This window comes from Bidens hawaiensis, unplaced genomic scaffold (assembly GCF_021521415.1).
Source record: "Bidens hawaiensis isolate Kalapana, Puna unplaced genomic scaffold, B.hawaiensis_p1.1 tig00009618_1, whole genome shotgun sequence".
In the NCBI taxonomy this organism is placed as follows: domain Eukaryota; kingdom Viridiplantae; phylum Streptophyta; class Magnoliopsida; order Asterales; family Asteraceae; genus Bidens; species Bidens hawaiensis.
In genome coordinates this window covers 339,593-362,352 of record NW_027491719.1, presented here as the reverse complement: position 1 = coordinate 362,352, position 22,760 = coordinate 339,593, and the positions used below count along the sequence as shown (strand labels likewise).

Below are 22,760 nucleotides of genomic sequence, written 5' to 3'. Positions count from 1 at the left end.
GACCACATGGGTTAAGAATGCAACACACTTCTTCCGCATAAGCCTTTGGGCTTCGGCGCAAGACATAAGCTTAAGACCGCGGGAGGGTTTCTCGCCGTAGATATGAAGATCACCATTTTCTCGAGGTATGCGAATCATCTTCTTGGCGCAAATAACTTCGGCGCGATTATGCGAGAGCCAGTCCATACCAATGATAACATCAAAGCTTCCAAGAGGCATGGGGATGAGGTCGATCAGAAAATCGTTTTCATTAAGGTTAAGCGTGCAATCTTTAATTACAGAGTTAATTAAAATAGTTTCACCATTAGCCAATTCAACTGAAAAATCTTCTTTTAAGTTATCGCGCGGTCGCGCAAGCTTCTGCTCAAAGGCGCGAGAGATAAAACTTCGATCGGCGCCAGTATCAAAAAGTATAGATGCATAATGTCCGTTAAGCAAAAATGTACCATTAACTACGTCATTATTCGCTTGCGCTTGGTGCGCGGTTATATTAAAAGCTCGTCCACGCGTCACTTGGTTTGAAATCTGGTTCACCGGATTTGCTTGTGTGATTTGCACTTGTAGCCTCGGGCACGCGTTCCGGAAATGACTGGGATCACCGCAGTTAAAGCACGATCTGGGTCGTGGGTTTTGGTAGGTTGGTGGTGTTTGTGCGATTGGGTTGACGGGAGGGACTCTACAGAACTCGGCAGAGTGACCAACGCGGCCACATCGGTTACATTGTCGACACGGAACTTGAGGTGGGTGGTGAAGTCTACAGGTTGGGCAAAAGGGTTGAGTTCCTGTGTAAGGTTTCTTGATTGGCGGGGCAGGGAGTGCTGGATTAGTTAAGGCATAGTTGTGGACTATAGGGGGAGTTGGGTAGGCTGACAGTGGGGTAGGCGCATAAACTGGAGGTTGGTAGGCGGGTTGCTGGACTACGGGCGGGTTGGTAAGCGCGTAAGCTTGTCTGCGCCTACGTTTCTGGTTATGGTTTGAGGATTCTGGTTTGGTTTCTGTTGGTTCAGGGGCAGTTTTGGTGGGTTTGGTCTTCTCAGCTCCCCGCAGGAACAAGGTTCCTGCTCTGACATGGTTGTCGCTGAGCACAGCGGCCAACTCAATGGCGTCAGGGAGGGTTAGTGGGTTTCTGGCCCATACGAAATCTTGAATTTCCATGGGGAGACCCCCAAGGAATTTCTCGATTGCTCAGCGGGAAGGGGTAACAAGGTGAGGGACAAGCAGGCTTAGTTCATGGAAGCGCGTCGCGTACTCGCGCGCTTCGCCACTGTATTACTTCAGGTTCCAAAATTCTTCCTCCAGGCGCTTTACTTCATTGGGAGGGCAGAATTCTCGCGTCAAGAGATCCTTAAATTCCTCCCAGCGCATGCTGGAAGCAGCTTCTGCGCCACGCGCATGAGCTACTCCATTCCACCATGTAAGCGCTCTAGATTCCAGGACACTGGAAGCATATAGGGTTCGTCTGTCTGAGGGGCATTGGGTATGGAGAAAAGTGTTTTCTATTTTCTCAAGCCACTGGAGCATCACGGTGGCTCCTTCAAGACCTGTGAACTTTGGAGGTTTACCCGCATTGAAGGATTTAATGTTGTAACCGGAGGTGTTGGTATTGTTTTGGCTCAAAGCTTGGGCTATTGAGGTGGCCATTTCCTGGGAACGTTGCAGCGATCGTCTGCGCGCGGCTTCTTTCCTCCTAAGATGGCGAGCTGATAGTGGAGGCATTCTATAAAAGTTTTAATTTTAGTTAATATCTTGGTTTTATCGCAAAGTATAACCTTATAAAGCTTGGTTTCGCAGAGTTAGATACTATCAAAAGTTAAAGTAAAATGAATGACTTTAAATGCAGACTTAATAAAGGTAACAAATTCGAATCGAGAATCGACAATTCATGTATCACCATGACCTTCCAAATTCTCAATTTAAAATGTACGAGCAAATGGGTATTGGAGATTGACGATTCATGTATCACCATGACTTTTCAATCCTCAATATAAAATATACAAGAAAATGAGTATTGGAGGTTGACAATTCATGTATCACCATGACTTTTCAAGTCTCCAACCTCAGAACATATTCGTAATTGAAAATTGAAAATCAACTATTCATGTATCACCATGACTTTTCGGATTTTCAATCCCAACAAACGAATATGTAAGTAAAATCAATAAAAATCGAAATATCGCGGAATAAAACATAAAATCATATACTGCGCAGGCGCGAGCATATTCATAAATAACGAGTAATTAACAATAAGCGCGCAAACATGAGATTTCTCTCATGCGCGAGAAGGGACTCTTAGGTTTTCTAGGCCGTTACGTCTAACCACCTATCCTAAAGTCAACGAGCTCTGATACCAATCTGTAACACCCCGACCAAAGGCGGATTATACATCGGGGCGCCACATATCGTTTCATTACTCGTGACACTATTGGGTGTCAATATTTAATAAATACATTCATTCGCGCACGCGCAACGTAGACACACGATAACATAAATCACATAAATCAATATATTATAAATCATAATATTCGAACAGCAATAACTTGTCTTGATACATTTTAATCTAGGTCCAAAATAAAGAAAACTTCCTACGTGTCCTCAAGCTCCAAAACAGCTACAGCAAACCTGAACATGTGTTAAAATAAACGTCAAACACTTGCGTGTTGGTGAGAAAATCAAGTTTAATAGATAATCATAGATAATAACAATCACTGCGCGCAACACGTGTATGTCTGGTGTTTAACAAGGGTGTAATCAGATTGTGACCAAGCCTAAATAGATCATAGTTCATAGATCAATCCGTGCTCCCAAATGAGCACAAAAACAAGAAAACATCTGTGCAAGTGTAAACAAAGAAAACCGTAAACGATAGGTCTCCCGTGTTCATCCAATGGATCCATGAAAACTTCGGAATAGGCCGAACAAAGCGGTTAATGATACACACATACAAATAAACAGCCAAGTAAACGTCCTCAACACATGGGATACTGCGCGACTAAAGTTTATAAACAAGTTTAAGACTCTAAGTTTGTATGAACACATGAACATCCCAAAACATTAAAAGCAAAAAGGGATTAGGTACGAGATTACTCACTTGATAAACGATGCGGTGTAAGATAAAGCAAGAACCAACTTAAACAAGCACAAGTTAACCTATAAATAAGATTATTGTTTTAACGATTTGTTTTAATGTCTTGATTATAAGTTAGCATAATTAATAAGTAAATTATTATATATAATAAATATATTACCGGAAAAGCAGGGCAGAACAGGAAGAAGGCGGAGGCAAAGAGAGAGGAGACGGTAGAGGAAGAACAACGGCAAGGAGCAAGAGAGAACAGGAGAGTTTAAGTGCTTTGTGTGTGTAGTGTTAGGAAATTAACATTATTATTTATAGGGAAACCCTAGGGAACACAATCCCTAGAAAAGGGGAAAAGATCTCCAAAAAGTAAAAGATTCCAAAAGCAAAAGATATCAAAAGATATGGCAGCTGCAGGGGGCAAAGGAAAAGCTGACAGGGAACAGTAAAAAGGCATGGGAGGGTCAGATAAAGGTACTGGTCAAAGCATGGAAAAGCAGATCTCAAAAGATAATGTCAGTCACTTTTTCTGTCAACCAATGGGGTTGGTACGCATGCTGCGCCGAAAGTAACTTTTCAGACATAAGACAGGTTAGGTCAACAGCTCAGAAGATAAGACATCACAAAAGCAAACGGCTAGATTAAACAGGAGAAAAGACTCAAGGGTTAAGCGCGAGAAGGCATCGAGCGCGAAGGCAAAAGTGCGCGAGCGCGAAGGCAGACAGAACCAACCTTAACGCGTCGCGGGAAGAATTACATTTCTAAGCGCGCCGCGGGAAGAACTTCAATTCTAAGCGCGTCGCGAGAAGAACTATATTCCTTAGCGCGTCGCGGGAAGAACAGTATCCATAGCGCGCCGCGGGAACAGTTCGTCTCGCGTATCGCAGTAACAGGTGGTCTTCACGCAGGCTTCCCTGTATGGAGTCTGGCGCGTGGAGCTGCGCAGACAACCTTAGGCGGGAAGGAACAAAAGGACAAAAAGAGGGTTCAAGGCTTAAGGGCGGGACGGCGACAAGAGGGAAAAGAAGGCGGAAAGAGAGAAGAAGAGGGGCGGGACGGCGGAAAGAAAAGAGAGAAAGAGGCGGGAAGGAAATATATTATTATTATTAAAAGTAAAATATAAGTATAAATAAATATTAAATCATAAAAGAAAGAGATCGGATTAAAGAAACGGGTACCTGGGTCGGGTCGGATCGGACAGATGTCACAGGTTTCCCGTATAAATCGTCAACCAACTTGTTTGCTACAATTTGAAAATTTTGAAATGGACCAACCGACCAAAAGTAAAAAAACCAATTGTGAAACCACACCGACCGAAACGATTTCAAGGTTTTAAACGTTTGCATTCAAACACCTATCGCATCGCGCGGGCATTCATTTTTTAACATGATCCGATGATCATGGCTACTTTATGTGTAATGTTCGATACGTCCCTTTATTGTTTTGTACTCTTCATTTCCATGTAATGCAATGAATTAAGAAGTCTACTCTCTCCTGCCTTACTATTCTTTCTTGTTGCATCATACCATAATATATTACATTGGAAAACACAAGGCCACAAGGGTGTTGCTTAAAAGACCACTATTTTGTTTGACTTATAGTTCCTTTGCCTGATATCATATAAAATTTGAGAGAGCTGGTATATTTAGTATAATTAAAATGGAGGGGTACGTTTAGCAATACCCATTTAAAATTGATCAAATTTGTAGAGGATATTTGAAACAACTCCCCCCCCCCTCATATTTTAAAAATAATCAAGTATACTTTTTCGTCACATATCTTCCCTACAACTCTACAAGCCAACCTTTATATGCAAACCGTGTATTAATTTGTTAAATATTGAATAACACATAAATAGTCATTAGCAAACATGTGATTATTCTTTATATATAACAAGTTTTTCTAACGTGCCGAGCCAGCTGGCAAAACCCTTGTGTTGGTAAAAACCAAGCGTTACGACGATTAGTCGACACGAATTCGGTGATCAGTACCGACTGTGTTCGTTACGATATAGACACCATTGATAGAATCTGAGGGTTAAAACTCTAAAAATTAATTCGTCAATTAACATATAAAAACATAAACATATAAGAAAACAAAATATTTAAAACGATGTTTATTTGGTTGGCAAACCCGATCGGTCGTAAAATCCAAGCTTTTTCGGTCCTGGGCATTGAGGCGATAACTTGACACGAATTCGGTCGGTTATGATTATGTATCTTACGGTATCGGAGTTAAAGAAAAGGAAAAAATATAAAACTTGAGGTAGACCAACGATCAATTAGGGGGGGGGGGTGTTTCGGTAGCGTTGTCGGTCATGGGCTTTAAATAAATCCGCGAGTTTGTGTGAACATGATTGGTTTATTTCATATTTGTTATGGTACCAGAACTAAATCAAAAACAAAAAATGACATTTAATCAGTTTCCTTTACGTTTATTATGGTAACTAAGCTAAAAACGAAAAAGAAAAAAACAATTTACCGGCCAATACGGTGCCGCCAAGTGGCCCAAGGCCACTTGCGACACCAAACTTGTTAATTATATATAGTGGTAATATATTTCCTTATGCATCGGTTTTGCAGGCATGAAGCAAAATGCATAGAGGACATTGTTGCTACAATTTACAATAGGTTGTCTCCTCTATTTGTAAATGTTAACAAAGACCTCATTGGAATAGAGACACGCTTGCTAGATTTGAAACTAGAGTTGGATATTGGGTCAGGTGGTGTGCGCATGATTGGAATATGGGGGGTTGGGGGTGGGGGTAAGACTACTCTCGCATCTGCTGCATATATGGAATTCTCTCACCATTTCCAAGCTTCTTGTCTGATTGAAAATATTCGCGAGGAATCAAGCAAGCATGGGTTGAAAAAGTTGCAAGCAAATATGTTATCACTTGTTTTGAAAAAAGATGTGCCGGTAGGGAGTGAGATAGAAGGAAAGAGCATGATAAAAAGAAGTTTATGTCACAAAAGTGTTTTAATTGTTCTCGATGATGTTAATGAACACACACAACTAGAGGCGTTAGCAGGTTCACATGATTGGTTCGGTGAGGGCAGCCGGATTATAATCACTACCAGAGATAAGCAATTGCTAAACACCAATGAAGCCACAATATATGAAGTGAGTTTGTTATCACATGACGAGGCCATCAAACTCTTCAGTAGACATGCATTTAAACAAGACGAACCTGTAGAAGATTACAAGATACTCTCACAAGAAGTAGTGTCTTATTCTAGTAAGCTCCCATTAGCACTTAAAATTTTAGGTTCTTTTCTATACAACAAAGGAAAGGATGAGTGGAAGTGTACCTTGGCCAAGTTAAAATGCATTCCAGATGCAAAAGTGATGGAAACACTCAAAATAAGTTTTGATGGCCTTAAACAAGAAGAGAAAGAGTTATTCTTAGACATTGCATGTTTTTTTAGGAGGTCCCCGATAGATAAGGCAATGATGGTGCTTGACTCTTGTAGCTTTTACCCTGGTTTAGGGGTAAAGGTGTTGGTACAAAAGTCTCTTATTAAAGTTTCTGATGGAAAATTTGACATGCATGACTTGGTACAAGAAATGGCCCATTACATTGTTAGAGGGGAACACCTTAGTGATCCTGAAAAGTATAGCAGAATCTGGAAGAAGGAAGATATTGATAACTTATGTGCTATGGGGTCAACTGCACCGGTAATGGTTCATCTAACGCCGCAAAAAGTTATTTTATATGTGTGTCTAACAACATTTGTCTTTAGTAATACTGACACAATTGGGTTTGTTTCATTCATTGATTAAATTAACACAGAACACTGAAGTATTAGTGATGCGAGATTATTATTTTTGGGGCCATCCACTTCTTATTGATGGAAACAAGAAATTTCCGCGGGTTAATCGGAGAGGATCTCTGGCATCTTCATTTCTATCAAGTTTCCAACCAGCAAAGCTTGGTTGGTTATTGTTGATCATATTTAGCGAACTAACACAACTCTGGAAATGGAATAGGGTACGCAAATTTTCACGCTTCACAAAATCATTTTAATAAAAACTTTAATGGTTCGATTAACTTTGAAAAAAAAGTTATACTATATATGTGTATCTAATGACTCTTGTCTTTAGTAATATTGACACAATTCTGGTTTGTTACAGGAAACTGAAGTATTAGCTTTGCGAGATTATGATTTTTGCGGATCAGTGTATGATAACCATCTACGTCTTCTTGATGTCATTGGAAACATGAAGAAACTTCGGTGGATTAATTGGAGTAGATCTCCGGCATCTTCATTTCCATCAAGTTTTCAGCCAACAAAGCTTGGTTGTCTAATGATGAAATCTAGCAAACTAAAACAACTCTGGGAAGGGAATAAGGTATGCAAATATTCATGTTTCACAAAATCATATTTATAAAACTTCAATATGAATTATGAAATTGTGAAATGAAGTAATTAATATAGTCATAAAACTAGGAATCCAGTTTGACAAAAAATGGGTTAGGTACTTAGGTTCCCAAGTAGCGATAAACATATTTTGTCATCCTATTTTTATTTATATTCAAATCAGTTTTTTTCTTTTTTTTTTCTTTCTCTAGCATTGTAAATCTTTATTCATTTTCACTTTTGGTCATTCAAAATTTGTCACCAACCATAATTCATGACCAAAACAAATAAATGTATCCGTAAATCCAACTCATAGCATAGTTTGGGCATGGTAAAATAATATACAACACTTTCTCTATCTTAGAAGATAAAGAGGCTCGGAATCAAATGATTCATGACTAAGAGCATGTTTGGTATTGAGTTTTAAAAGTAATAATAATTAAAATTTCAACTTTTCTTTTATCAAAACTCTTTTTATAGCGTCGATTATGTAGCCATTGTTTTTCAGCTAAAGAAATAAGATGATATGGTTCTTACTATGTATAAAAGGCTCCTCCATGTCCAACGAAGTATGCAAATGGGACATAATAAGTTCTATGATATTATTAATAAGAGGAAATCACACAAAACGTCCGTGTGATATGTACATATCAATATATCATGGATAGGGTTCCAAGTATGGAAAATTACTTGTTTTTATAGCAGGTATCTAAAATTCCTTTTCTTTTTTGTTAATTCTCTCCATGTGTCACTCACACACACACACACAAAAAAAACCATGATAATAAGAGAAAAATTTAGATACAAAGGGAGACAAAACTGATAAATGTGAGAAGGATTTGTGACAACGTAAAAAACCCTTAAAAATATTAAAAAGAAAGTAATAAAAAAGGAAAAATTCTCAGAATGTCTCATTTTTAGAGAACGATTCCAAATATGTTCATCCAAAATTCAAATCCCCCATTTGTCCCTTTACTAACTCGCTTAAGCTCTACGTTAGAAAATCGAGACGACGTGTTTTTAACTCGCCGCCTCCCGTCAATATTAGGTCATAGCGCGTCGCCTCCCCGCCATGTTAGCTCGAAACCCATCGTCTCCCCTTAATGTTAGCTCAAAACTCGTCGGGTCCCCATTGTGTTAGCTAAAAAAATTCTACTTTATCTTACTAAAAACATGAATCCAAAACTTAATTAAAAAAATATGTTAATGTTTTAAATTTTATTGGTTTTTAAGTTCTTGTATATTGGATTTTGAATAATAATATGATTTAGAAAACTCATGCATACCATCAAATTAATTTATGTGTACCTTGCTTAGATATATTTTTTTAAATAACAAGATTTATTAGATTTGATTTGTTAGCTAACAAAGTGAGGAGGTTGCGAGTTTTGAGCTAACATGGAGGGGAGACGATGAGTTTTGAGCTAGCATGAAGTGAGACGATTGTTTTTGAGCTAGCATGACGGAGAGGCAACGAGTTATGAGCTAATATGGAGGGGAGACGACGAATTAAGAAACATGTCGTCTCGATTTTCTAACGTACAGTTGAAAACGAGTTAGTAAATGGACAAATGAGAATTTGAATTTTGAAGGGATATATTTGGAATCTCTCTCTAAAAATAGGACATTTTGGGAATTTTCACATAAAAAAATCATAACTCAAAATAGAAATAGAAAACGAAAATTTTTTTTAAAAAAACTAAAATGTTTCCCTTCAATATTCCTGTTCAAAAAAAATAATAATAATAATGACAAAAGATACAATGCTGAAAAAAAAAAGACACAATGACAAAAAATAACAAAATACACATTTATAAATAAAAAAGACACAATAGATCGCAAAATATAACACGTACAATGCCGAACAAAATATAACACAATATTGAGTAATATAACATAATATCAAGAAAAAACACAATGTCAAGAAAAAAGAAACATTTAATGGCAAAAATAAACACTAATCACAATGATAAATATACAAAGACACAATGATCTTTTTCCCTCAACATTTTGTGTGTGTGGGTTTTTTTTAAGAACGAGGAAGACGGTGAAAACATTTTTATGTTTTTACTTTTTTCTTTTTTTTGTTATTAAATTTTGAGTTATTATTTTTTTATTATTTGTTTTTAGGTTTTTTTATGTAGCTAGAAATACTTCTCTTCTTATGTTTGTTTCGTTTTGTATAATAAGCGACCCGATAATATTTGTTGACTTTTATACATAACTTGATATCAGCTTTCAATTAAATAAGCGTGTTCAATTTGAACCCTTAGAATCTGTATTTGCAAAATTTCCATGTGTATCAACCTCAAATCAAATTTTCCAATTTGGAATTAAGCAACTGTTCAATTAAACGGTTAACTATCACTTCGATTGTTGGATTTGATTCTGAAGCTTCAATTCAATTCAGAAACAATTTGTGAACCGCAAATATAATAATCTTACAATCTGTAAAGCCAATATCTTAATCACTCGATTGTTATACATGATGGTTGAATTGATAGATCGTAAAATTAATAAATATATTGATTTGTTTGACTTAATTAATACGTTTTTTTCTTACAACAGCTTCTACCAAATTTAAAACTTCTTGATCTCGAGGGTTCAAAGGAACTAATGAGGACACCAGATTTTAAGGGCCTTCCACGTCTTGAAAGAATGATTTTAAAAGAGTGTGAAAGCTTAGAAGAGATTCATCCATTAATTGGATATCATGAAAGGCTTGTTTTTGTGAACATGGCAGGATGTAAAAAACTTAAAATGTTTCCACCCATCATACGGATGAAAAAATTGGAGACTCTTGAACTCTCTTTTTGCAGTAAACTTCATATGTTTCCAGATATCCAAACGCACATGGATAGCTTGGTAACCCTTTCTTTGTGTGATACCAGTATAGAAATAATCCCACCTTCAGTTGGACAATTTTGTACCAACCTTGTTTCTTTTGATTTAAGAAATTGTTACGAACTTGAAAGGATAGAGGGCAACTTCCATCTCTTAAAACGTTTGAAATATCTTAATCTCTCTAGTTGTGATCAACTTGAGAAATTAGCAGGAGATTTTTTTGGGAGGAATGTTGTTTAGAAGAGCTTTCTTTATCTGTAAGCCCAAATTAAGCTTCCTAAATTTCCACATTTTTTAAGAAAGTTGGATCTAAGATGGTGCCAATTGGGAGATGGAGACATCCCATCTGATATGAGTGGGTTATTAAACCTACAAGTGCTAGACCTAAGCTGGAACAAGTTTTGACGATTACATTCCAGCCTCTCCCTAATCCCGTGTCTAAAGTTCCTTGACTTGTCATATTGTGCGAACCTTGTTGAATTGCCGGATCTCCCATCAAGCATAGCTATTCTCAGAGCGGAATGGTGTGAGTCGCTTCAAAGTGTAGGAAATTTATCAAATTGTAAATGGTTATGGAAAGTCTCCCTTTATAGAGGGAATGGGAATAAGTTGATTGGCATTGAGAGAGTAGTACATTCCATTCTTCAGGTATAACTCTTGTCTTGTTTTTGAATTTCAATCCTTCTATGAATTATAAAATTTAATAAGTGCTCCTAATGATTCAAATGAATACATCTCAGAGAAATGCAGCTGAAGATCACTTTGTGAACGTATTACTTCCATGTTTACATCTGTCAGATCCTTATGGAGAATTAATCATGACATTGCAACTTCCGCTCAATTGGTATAATGACTTTTTTGGATTTTTATTATGTGCTGATGATTGCACAAAATTTGGGTATTATAGCATATATATTAAGCAGGAGATGTCCATGGATTGCCAATCTAATCATTGGGAGGAGTTTGATAAAAAAAATCCAGAATCTTTTAAGGACTGTGGACTGGTGGGTTATGTGCCCTTTGGTTTACTGAGGCACACCTCTTGGTGGAATCCTACATACACTCATATTACATTTTTAATTAGAGGCTTGTCCAATCTTAAAGTAGGACTTGTTCCTACGAAAACACTACGTGAATGTCGACCTTCGGCCACACATGTGGTATGGGCGATTTGCCACACTTCGGCTTAAATATGTGGCTAAAAGGTATTTGACCATGTTTGAAAACCTTCCAGAATATTTTGGCCACACATATTATTCTTCACGTGACCATTCTATACCTAGTCAGGGACTTTTTGCCACACTTTGAAAAAAACTGTGACAAAAACTAGCCACATTATAAAAACGTGTGGCGAAATGTGACCTACAGTCATAGTTTGTTTGATCTTTGATACATGTGACCAAAAACACATGCATTAGCCACAAACTGTGACATTTAACTAGCCACATGTTTTAATAGTGTGGCCAAATTTGACAAACGGCTATTGTATTGATAAGAGATGTGTCTAAAAGGTAATAGATATAGCCACTTATATTACGTTGTGTGACCTAATGTCACATTTTCTAGCCACATTTTTAATAAAGTGGCGAAATATGACGAACAACCATTGTATTTATTAGTTATGTGGCTAAAACGCTTAAAATATATGGCCACTTACACGACGTTGTGTGACCAAATAGTAGTTTACTTTTATTTTTCATAAGTTTTTTATTGTCACGGAAACACATATTATGTGTGGCTATAAGTAATAAATGGTCACACTAAAATATTCTTAAGTGTGTCCAAATGTAATTAATGGCCACTTATACGAGGTTGTGTGACCAAAGAGTATCTTAGTTTTGCTTTTTATAAGTTTTTTATTGTCACGGATACACTTATTATGTGTGGCTATAAGTTATAAATTGTCACACTTAAAGGATGTTTTAGTGTGTCCAAATGTAATTAATGGCCCACTTATACGAGGTTGTGTGACCAAAGAGTATCTTAGTTTTGCTTTTTATAAGTTTTTTATTGTCACGGATACACTTATTATGTGTGGCTATAAGTTATAAATTGTCACACTTAAAGGATGTTTTAGTGTGTCCAAATGTAATTAATGGTCACGTATTCGAGGTTGTGTGACTAAAGAGTATCTTAGTTTTGTTTTTTATAAGTTTTTTATTGTCACGGATACAGTTATTTTGTGTTTCTATAAGTTATAAATTGTCACACTTAAAGGATGTTTTAGTGTGTCCAAATATAACTAATGGCCACTTATATGAGGTTGTGTGACCAAAGAATATCTTAGTTTTATTTTTTGTAAGTTTTTTATTGTCACGTATACACTTATTATGTGTGGCTATAAGTGATAAATGGTCACACTATAATATTTTTAAGCGTGTCCAATCGTCATTAATGGCCACACGTTGATTTGACGAGTGGCGACGTCATCATTGCCTTTACAGTTTCTTGTCCCGCCAAATTCAAATTGTCAGGGAGATGTACCGGCGGTTTCCGATGGTATTTAAATACCAATCACAATCACAATCACAATCCATAATCAGAAATCCACTATCACAATCACAATCCACCTTTCTTCCGATTATAATTTCCGATAATGGCTGCAGCTTGGCTCGAACGTGCACCGGGTGCTCAAGCCCCCATCTACTACGACCCCACATTTTTCACGATACGATTCCACTTTTTTCCGGCGCCGTTCGGAGGAATCAAAGGGTGAGGTATATTGACTATATCAACCCTCAAACCTTCACGTACCAACAACTTAACCGAATGGTTAAGTGGCTTGGGTACACGACTCTTGATTTTTTCAGCACTGAAATGGTAGTGCCGGGAATCGAGGTGGTGTACATCGAGTTGAACGACTTGGAGCACTTCAATGCGGTGTCCGTGTATGGGGCATTCCATTCTCAGGTGAACCTTCGCCTCCATAGGCTTAGGGACTCCACCTACACCTCCGATGGCATGTACGAGAGGATCATGCCCTCTCATACTCCAGAGGAGAATCCGGATGTAGATTCGGATTCGGATACGGAATCTGATGGCAGGACTCTAGAATCGGATGTAGATTCCGATTTGGAATCGGATGCTAGGAGTTAGTTTTATGTAATTTGGTTTTCTATATTAATGTAAATGTTATTATTGTAAATGTTATTATATTTTGGTATTAATATGTTATGTGAATGTTATTATTGTAAATGTTATTATTAACTGTAAATGTTATTATTATATTTTGGTTGCGTTTTTTAAGAGTAGTTGATGTTGATTTTTTATAAATAACTATAAAATAGATGTTAGTGTGAGTGAATAACAAAATAGACATAAAATTTAATTTTTGGTAGTTGAGACAGTAATTTGTTGTAGTTCAGTTGATTTGTAGCGTATCTAGTAAGATAAACTAGTTTTTTTTTTATTTTAATTAACTTGAATGTAGGCTATTATTACATAAATATATTTCAAAGATTTTCTGACAGGTATTAAAAGCGTACAAAGCGTGTGATATACTAGTTTTTATTATTTTAATTAACTTGAATGTAGGCTATCATTACATAAATATATTTTCAAGATTTTAGACAGGTAGTATGCAGTTGTACACTCAACAACCAACTATATAACAACAGAGACTTTAATGATTGCAATAAAACTGGTGACTGAAATTTATTACACTTCTATATATGTTATGTGAATTCCAAACTTGGCCAAGCAGAAAATATCTAAGGTTTCCATAGATCTTAAACTTCCCAAAGATGTTAGATTTTGATAAAATCCTTTCCAAAACTCAATGCCATCACCAAATCTTAAATCTGAGGTTACTGGTGATGGCATTGAGTTTGGAAGCGGTTTTTCAAAACTGAATTTTATTTGTTCAAAGGCTTCTTCAAAGTCTGGAGGGTACAATTTTGGTATGCAGGTTAGTGAAAATAAGGGCATAATGGTCTTTTTTTATAAAATGAGTTGATAATGTTTTGCAGGAAACCAGCTGTTGAAAAGTATGTTGAAACATAACCAAATAGAGGTTGTACAAGAAACAAAACCATCATACGAGAAATGATGCATTTTTGGGCTTTCTTTGTATTAATGTAACTTTGATATAGCACGAGTCAGTTATGAGTGTAATGACTTTATTGATCTTACTATGGTACACTACAAGTCAATTGTGACTTTTATCGATGTAACATGATGTATGTTTGAACTTGACACCAATTGACCAAAATAGCCAGAAGATGAAATGAATTCAACAAACCGGCCTGTACGTATAAGTAATAATAGTATTAAAAACAACCAATATTTCTTTAGTTTGAATTAATAAGTACAAAGTAAAGAAGAAAGATATCATGTATCACAACTATATTTAAACATTATTTACATCTAATTAGCCGAACGAACACAACTGTTGGGTCGACAACCCCGACATCGGTGTCAATCTCCATTACGAATAGTTGTAGGCTTTTTCCCGGGCCGCCAGTAATCATCTGGGGACTCATTACGAAGCAGTTGATTTGGTTGTACAAGTGGCAATGTATTACCCTCATGAGGGAAAGTTACCGTACTAAATTCCTCATTGACCTCGTCATACGAATGCCTATAATTCTTGGGTGGAGTCATGAGGACAACATGCTTTTTTCTATCCAGCTGATCTTGAACATAAAACACCTGGCGTGCTTGCGAGGCCAATATAAACGGATCATCCTTGTGGCCAAATTTGATAGGTCGACCGACGTGTAACCAAGAATATCATGTTTGACATGTTTACGGTCAACCCATTGGCACATGAAGACCGGAATTCTTTTAGTATGATAATCTAGGACCCATATCTCTTGCAAAACCCCAAAATAAAAGTTTTGTCCATACGTCACCACGTCTTTTTTGATGTGCATGTCATCTGCCTCTACACCAACCCCGCTGTTCTGGTAAACTCTACCATCATGATATTAAAAAACGAAATTCAAAACCGTTGATGTCGTACGAGTCGTATTTGTAAACGTTGCGGTGTGCTCCGTGTGCAATCCACTTTACGGTTTCCGATACAGAACCTGGGGAGCCCGCTAGCTCTCTTTCAACCTGAATTTCATTACAAGGATTAGATTTTTCACCTACATTGCAGAAACTATAAAAGAATTTTAAAAATTATAGAAGACTTAATAAATTGATCTACCTTGTCGCGTAACCAGTCACCAAACTTAAAAAGTATGCTCCTTCTCCAGCAATGCTTGTTGTTTACCAGGCATTTGGTTTTTCAAAGAGGTCTTGTGTTGTCTGCAAGTAAGAGTATAATATATTGCGAATTAATATATATATATATATACATACATACATACGTACATATTTATATATATATGTGTGTGTGTGTATATATTAATTTTCGGTGCGTTTGCTTAGCGTTTTAGGTTTTTAGCTTTTTTTTTGCCTTTGAACGTCTCGCGTAACTACCGTACGTTAAGGCATTAGCGTACAGTAACTGCACCCTATATATATTTATATATATATAATTTAGAGTATATATGTTAGTAATACTTACTCGATATACGGCGCTATTTCAGGCGTATTCTGCAGCACATAGAAATGTGCTCTCTTGAAAAGATCAGGAGAAACTTCAACTGATTTAACGCCTGTGACAGAAATTATCTCCCCATTATCATCATGCTTATCATGTGGAATACCAACAGTACTCTTGATGTTTTTTTGGTATTCGCTCAGAAACTCGATTGTTTCTTCCGCAATGTTCTCCTCAGCAATGCACCCTTCTGGATAAGTTTTGTTTCGCACATGCCCTTTGATAACCTTCATACACCTTTCAAAGGGATACATCCAACGAAAGCATGGTGGCCCACATAATTTTATCTCTTTAACAAGGTGCACGGTTAAGTGAACCATGACATCAATAAATGATGGCGGAAAGTACTTCTCCAGCAGGCACAGTGTAACTATTTGCTCTTCCTGCATCTTATCAAGCTCTTCTACAATGATTTCTTTGCTACAAGTTGACTTGAAAAAAAAACAAAGTCTGATTATAGCATTTCTCATTGGTTCTGGCATGATGGACCGTATTGCAAGGGGCAGAAACTGTTGCATAAGCATGTGATAATCATGTGATTTAAGGCCTTGTAGCTTCCTTTCTTTAAGATTCACCAAACTAGAGAAGTTAGAACAATATCCTAGTGGAGCCTTCAGTTTATACAGTGTTTTAAGAAACATGTCTTTTTCTTGCGCTGATAATGTGAAGCATGCTGCAGGCAGTTATGTATTGTTGCCTTTTGCTTTCGGTTGCAACTCATTTTTAATCCCTAAAAACTCCAAATCCTTTCTAGCTGTCAATCTATCTTTTGTCCTACCAGGAATGTTCAGCAACGTCCCGACAATACTTTCTGCCACATTCTTTTCAACATGCATCAAATCAGTACAATGTTGGACAGGTAAATACTTCCAATAGCTGAGCCGTTGGTACCATATGTTGAACCTCTTCCAATATTGCCTCTATGTACGTCGACCCCATCAGTGCAAATCCCTAGACGAAGATTTCTTGGATCGCTTCCGATGGTATCAGAGTACCTGTCATCTATGGCTTTCCATGCTGGTGAATCTGATGGGTGGCGTAAAACACCGGGTTTATTGGTACTCGTGGCGTGCCATGTTAAATTCTCTGCTGTGGTCTTTGATTGAAAGACGCGCTTGAATCGTGGAATAATGGGAAAGTACCACAGTACCTTAGCGGGCGTGTTTATGTAGGTTTTGTTAGTCTTCTCATTTACCTTCCACCTTGACTTGTTACAAACTGGACATGCTTCCAAATCCTTGTAATCCTTCCAAATCCTTGCAGTCATTGATACACACATGTATCTTTTCGTATCCTGAGCCCATTGCCTTCATCATCCTTTTGCCCTCATACATATTATTTACCATTTCGTTATCTGCAGGTAGCATATTTTTCAACAATTTCAGAAGTTCATCAACGAACTTATGAGATACCCCGTGCTTGCTCTTCAAGTTGAGTAGTTGTACTAATGCAGACAACTTGGTGAAGTCAAGACATCCTTTATATAGGGGCTTCTCAGCGTCAACAAGTAGTTGTAGAAACTGTTGATACTTCTTGTCGCCTTTGAAATTGTCTTTTGTAGCATTTACCATTTCTACAGTTTCACAGGCATCTGTTGGAATGTTGGTGTCAACAAACCCAATATTATTATCATAATTAGTTGGAATGCAGGTGCAGACAAACCCAGTATTATCAACATAATTAGTTGGAATGTTGGTGTCGGATTCTCCATGTTTTATCCAAGTAGTATAATTCTTATCAATTCCAAACCTGTACAAGTGATGTTCTACCTCGTCTACACTAAGAGATACGTGGTTCAAACCCCGAACACATGGACATGAAACAGAAATTGGTGGTGACGTCTCCTTGCAATTACGAACTTCAAAATGTAGAAATGCCTTAACACCATCTCTATATGCTTTACTGCACCTGTCGCCTACTGACATCCAAAACTTTTCCATCTTCCAAGAATTTTTTTATTAACTGTGCCATCAACGATATATATATATATATATACTAATTAACGCCAATAAATGTAACTGACTAAAAGCAAAAATATTTGGTACTCACCTGAAATTAATGAAGCTGTTTGGTAGGATTGAGATTGATGAGAGTTCAATAAATACACTAGCAGATCATTTATTAGGGTTTGGTGAGATTGTGAGATATTATTTGGTAAATACTAATTGATTTGGGAGTCTTCCAGAAGATAACTCGATTAATTGGTGGGTAAAAATGAAAATTTTAAACTTCTAAATTTCGTTATATAAATATTAGAAGAGGTTCTATTACGTTCTCAGGGTGTAGCTCAAACGGTTGAGGCGCTTGTGATTAAACATAGAATGCAAATATCGCGGGTTCGAAACTCAGGAAGGAACATATTTTTATTGATTTTTAATAATAACCTCTTTTTAATGAAATATTATAATAACCTCTTTTTAATGAAGTAAATACACTGTGATTACGGAAACACTCAAACTAAACTACTCATTAAGCCTTTAAATGCGTTCAGAAACATAAAAATACATCATAATAGCTGGTCTAAAATCATAACAAAGTTTCTTAGCTTTTAATTACAAAACTAATTAAAGCCCTAAAAACAACAAGAAGCAAATAAAATACAATATATTCACTTTTTTCTAATTCAATCCTTGAAGCTACACTCCTTGCAAGTTGATCCTCTAATGACTTATTTGCCCTTATCAAGATAGGAATTATGTCTGTACATCTTGTGCACACATCAGATCTTGTGGACGAAGCACAATCAGACCATATAAAGAAATCACATTTTTTGCCCTAAGTTGAAAAAAATATAGGGTTTATGGTCAACAATTGTAGATGAATTACAACTTTATTTGCAATTTCACTAACCTGAGATGCACAATTGTGGAACCTCCGACCTGGATTTTTGGTGGTGCTTGATGTTCTTTGAATGGCTTCAACTCCACAAAAACAATAAACCTGAGATTGATTGCTTCTATTACTGCATGTGGTGGTCCTCGATGAGATTTCTTCCATGGTGAAAAAGGAGTTTTTATTGAAAACAAAACTAGATATATAAGTATATATATATATATAGGAGGGTTTAGAAAGGAGTTTTTGTACACATGTTTTTTATTACCATTATAGGATATTTATATATGTCTTTGTACAGTAGCGGGTTGCAAGCGTAACAGACTCTTTTGAACAATTATATTACATATTTTAACCTAATTGATTACATGCATTTTTAACAAAGAAAGATGAGAACCATTAATCCATATTTACCATTCATTAAAAGATGCATCACAAAAAGTATTGTACCCTTAATTACAATACATAAAACATGTTAAGAAAGCATTTTAAGATAATATATATTTACCATTCATCAAAAGATGTCATACGAAAAGTACCATTAATTACAATACATCACCAAAAAACCAAGACCACCAAAGCTAACATCACCATCACTCCGCCTTGTCCACAGACTCTGCCCCCATCTCCTTAAAACTCATGTTGGTTGACACCGTAGTTATGGTGTCAACCAGGGTCTCACACACTGAGTCGTAGCCTTCAGACTATTGTTGCTGATAATCAGCAACCATTGCTCGAAACTCAATGTCGTCTTCCCACAACATGAGGTTATAGGAGTGGAAGGTCTTTGTTTTTTTCCCAAGCGAGTGTAGCCCTAATCGCTTCGACTTTCTTCAACAGAGAGTCGTCTTTGTCTTTCTGAAAATCCATCGTTTTTTTCACGATGGCCTTCACGGTTTTCTCAGAAGAATTCATTTTTATTATCTTTCTGAAACTGTTAGTGTGATTGAATAACCAAACTTAATGTAGTTAAGTTTGATTTGTAGTAAGATATAGTAAGATCTAGTAAGATATAGCTTAACTTTAATGTAGGCTATCATTACCATAATATTTTTCCTGGCCTTTTTAACAGGTGACGTATAATTGTGATCAATTAATTCTGACAGGTGATATAAATGCAAGTAATCTCTAGATTAATACAGTTACTATTCGTCCGGTGCGTTTCCCGAGCTTGGGACACCCTTTTGTTTTTTTATTACAGAGTTACTATTCGTCCGTGTGCGTTTAGCATGCGTGAGACACCCTTTTGTTTTGTCTGTGAGCCTTTTGGTTATATATACCTACACCACATTTGTGAAACTCATATACCTACATAATTTTAAATTATTTTTTTAGTTAATAATTTGTTGCTCGTCCTCATCATCATCATCATCATCATCATCATCATCCAGATCCTACAAGGTTGCCCTCAGAAGGCGAATTGAGGCTCAAATCGAGGTAGATAAAGCTTGTCGGGAAACTCTTACTGAAGAATTTGTAAACACTAGCAACAACTTGGATGCCAGGGATCTCATTACAAAAGCTCTTACTCGGATGCCCACTAGTTGTATCCGAGATCTTGCTGTTTTGTTTATGGTTGATGTAGGGCAGAGAGAGCTTGACGAGTTAAAACTTTTGGGCAAGGCAATTCTTGAACTGAATTGCTCAATGGAATTGAAATTGAAGTTTCATATGTCACTCAGAGATTAGTATGTGATGGTGTTTCATGGTGTGTTTTTATGTGTGTCACTAAGAGCTTAGTAGTAATAAAATTTGTATGTTTGTGATGGTGTGTTTGTATGTGTGTTTTGGTAATAATAAAATTTGTTAGTTATGTGTTAAAACATTGATTCAACATGTAACTATTATCTTAAAGTGGTAATGTACATAGCATAACATAACAAGTATCTTAAAGTACATAGCAGTCAGTTTTGAAATCATTCAAATTTGTTGTTGCCTTTTCTTAAGTTCAGCAATCAACTCTTCTCCGGTTAAACGAGTGTCGTCATTTTCATGGAATAGCAGTGCATTCTTGATAAGAGTATTTCTGTGTTGGTTTGTATCCGAGAGGAGGATTTTGCACAAATACTTTAACCTCAACCCTTTTAGCTGTCTTTGTTGTTCAGGGCCTTCCGTTTGGAGATTACACCGCCATGGTCTCTTCCCATCATATTTCTCCATGTGTCTCATAGCAAAAATACCACAATCTATTCCATTACTTTTTGTTCTCCATCTCATCTTCAATCTATTGATTGTTGCTACTTGGATTTGCTGAGTAATGGGGTGTTTGATTGTTTTAAGATACATGCAAAAGACGTTTCTCTACACAAAATAGAAAGCAATTTAAGTATTTTGACAATTTTATTAACAGGTATGTATGTTTTTTGGGTTAAAGGTATATATGTTTACCAGTATATCAGGAGTCTTTCCGTATCTTTCTTCAAAATTCTCTCTAATTGCTTTTGATTTGTCTTCTAAGCTTTTAAACTTTGCATCAGCTGGTATTTCTTGATTTGCACTGTTGTCAAGTAATTCTATCACTCCTGTTTGAAGATTGAAGGTAACCACAAAGAAATGATCGTGTTGTACTATTGGCACGAGCACTATAGTAACCTCCTTGAGTGATAGAATTCCACTCCTTGCCATTTCTCTTTCGATGTTGTCTGAAAACACATCCAGTCTTTCTTTGTCTGTGAAACCCCTTGACTCAGAATAATGGTCACTTGTCTGTATAATAATTAAAATGCAGATGATTAAAGCGTTTATATTGTGTTTTCTAATAGTACAAACAAAATAGATTAATTTGTACCAGCACATTGCTTGAAGCAAAGAATCTGAACGGTGATGCTGCAGATTTTTTCTTTTCTTCATAGTTCATTACATAGCTGAATGCATCCATTGCATTGGCGGCTATATAAATGCCAGGACAGAAGCTTTCACATACCACCTTGAACGATTCTATGTGAGTGGACTTGTAGACCTCCTCCCAAATGTCTCCAAGACAAAAAAATATATACTCTGAAAGTATTTCTTCATCTTCTGTGACACTAGCGGATACGTTAACCTCTCTCAGAAAATATGTAGAGTTTAGTGTAATAAGGCTATCACTTGTTGACAATCCGGTGTCAACTGTTAAACATAAAACAACTCACATTAAATTTGACTGAAAATAATTGTAACTATAAGTAAATACCTTATTTGCCCTTTTGGTTTTTATTTATAATTACATACTCTTTTGCCCACGCAACCACTGCATTAACAACTTCATCAATATCTACGCACGAGACATTGTTTTCTTGACTTGCATCACCTGCATCATTTTTTACGACAACCAAAGATGTAATATGTTCAACTGTGATTATAATTAAGCTGGTATATAATTAAGCTGGTACATATATGATATACCTTTCTGAGCAGCCACTGGACCACCAACACCAACATCTGAATCAACTGCATCACACAGATGTAATAAGTTTAAAAGAACAACATAAGTGTTTTAAGAGCGTTTTAATTATACTAATAATTAATTTGACCCAAATACCTTTTAGAGCAGCCACTGGACCACCAACACCAACACCAACATCTGAATCTTGTGTTTAAGGGACCACATTATTAGTGAATCTGTTTTCCCATTCACAACATCTAGCAAAGATATTCTCATTTGATGGATGTCTATCCTTTCCTTGACGGACCAACTCGTTGATCTTGGAGCAAATTTTATCAAATTTCTTCAACTTGTTATCCATTGCTTTATTCCTAGACTGTAAAAAGAAAATATAGTTTGGGTTAATTCAAAAACATTTTCAATTTATCCCAGCCAGTTTTAATAGAGTTAAATAATAGTCAAAAAGCACGATAGGCATTTGCAAACTTAAAGGTGAATAATCGCTTACATAATCATCCAAATCTTGTTTAGCTGTTTGATCGGCATTATATGTTTCAGATGCACTTTGACCATATGTTTTTTAATTACATATAATGTTGTATTACATAAAATGCATGTAGAGATAAGAGATATGAGAGTTTTTTACAAGAAAATAACAAGTTTAATACCATGTTCTTGTTTCTCCTCAGCTGCAGTGTTTTCTTCAACTCCAGGCTTACCGGCAGCACTGACCGT

General features: G+C 36.4%; 1 pseudogene across 1 annotated transcript; it reads left to right on the top strand.

Annotated features, from left to right (window-relative positions):
* Positions 1-5,638: 5,638 nt before the first annotated feature.
* On the top strand, positions 5,639-11,468 carry LOC143533057 (TMV resistance protein N-like; annotated as a pseudogene). Its single transcript, XR_013135288.1, has 4 exons — positions 5,639-6,751; positions 7,208-7,426; positions 10,003-10,926; positions 11,019-11,468. The product of XR_013135288.1 is annotated as a TMV resistance protein N-like (transcript).
* The last annotated feature ends 11,292 nt before the right edge of the window (positions 11,469-22,760 follow it).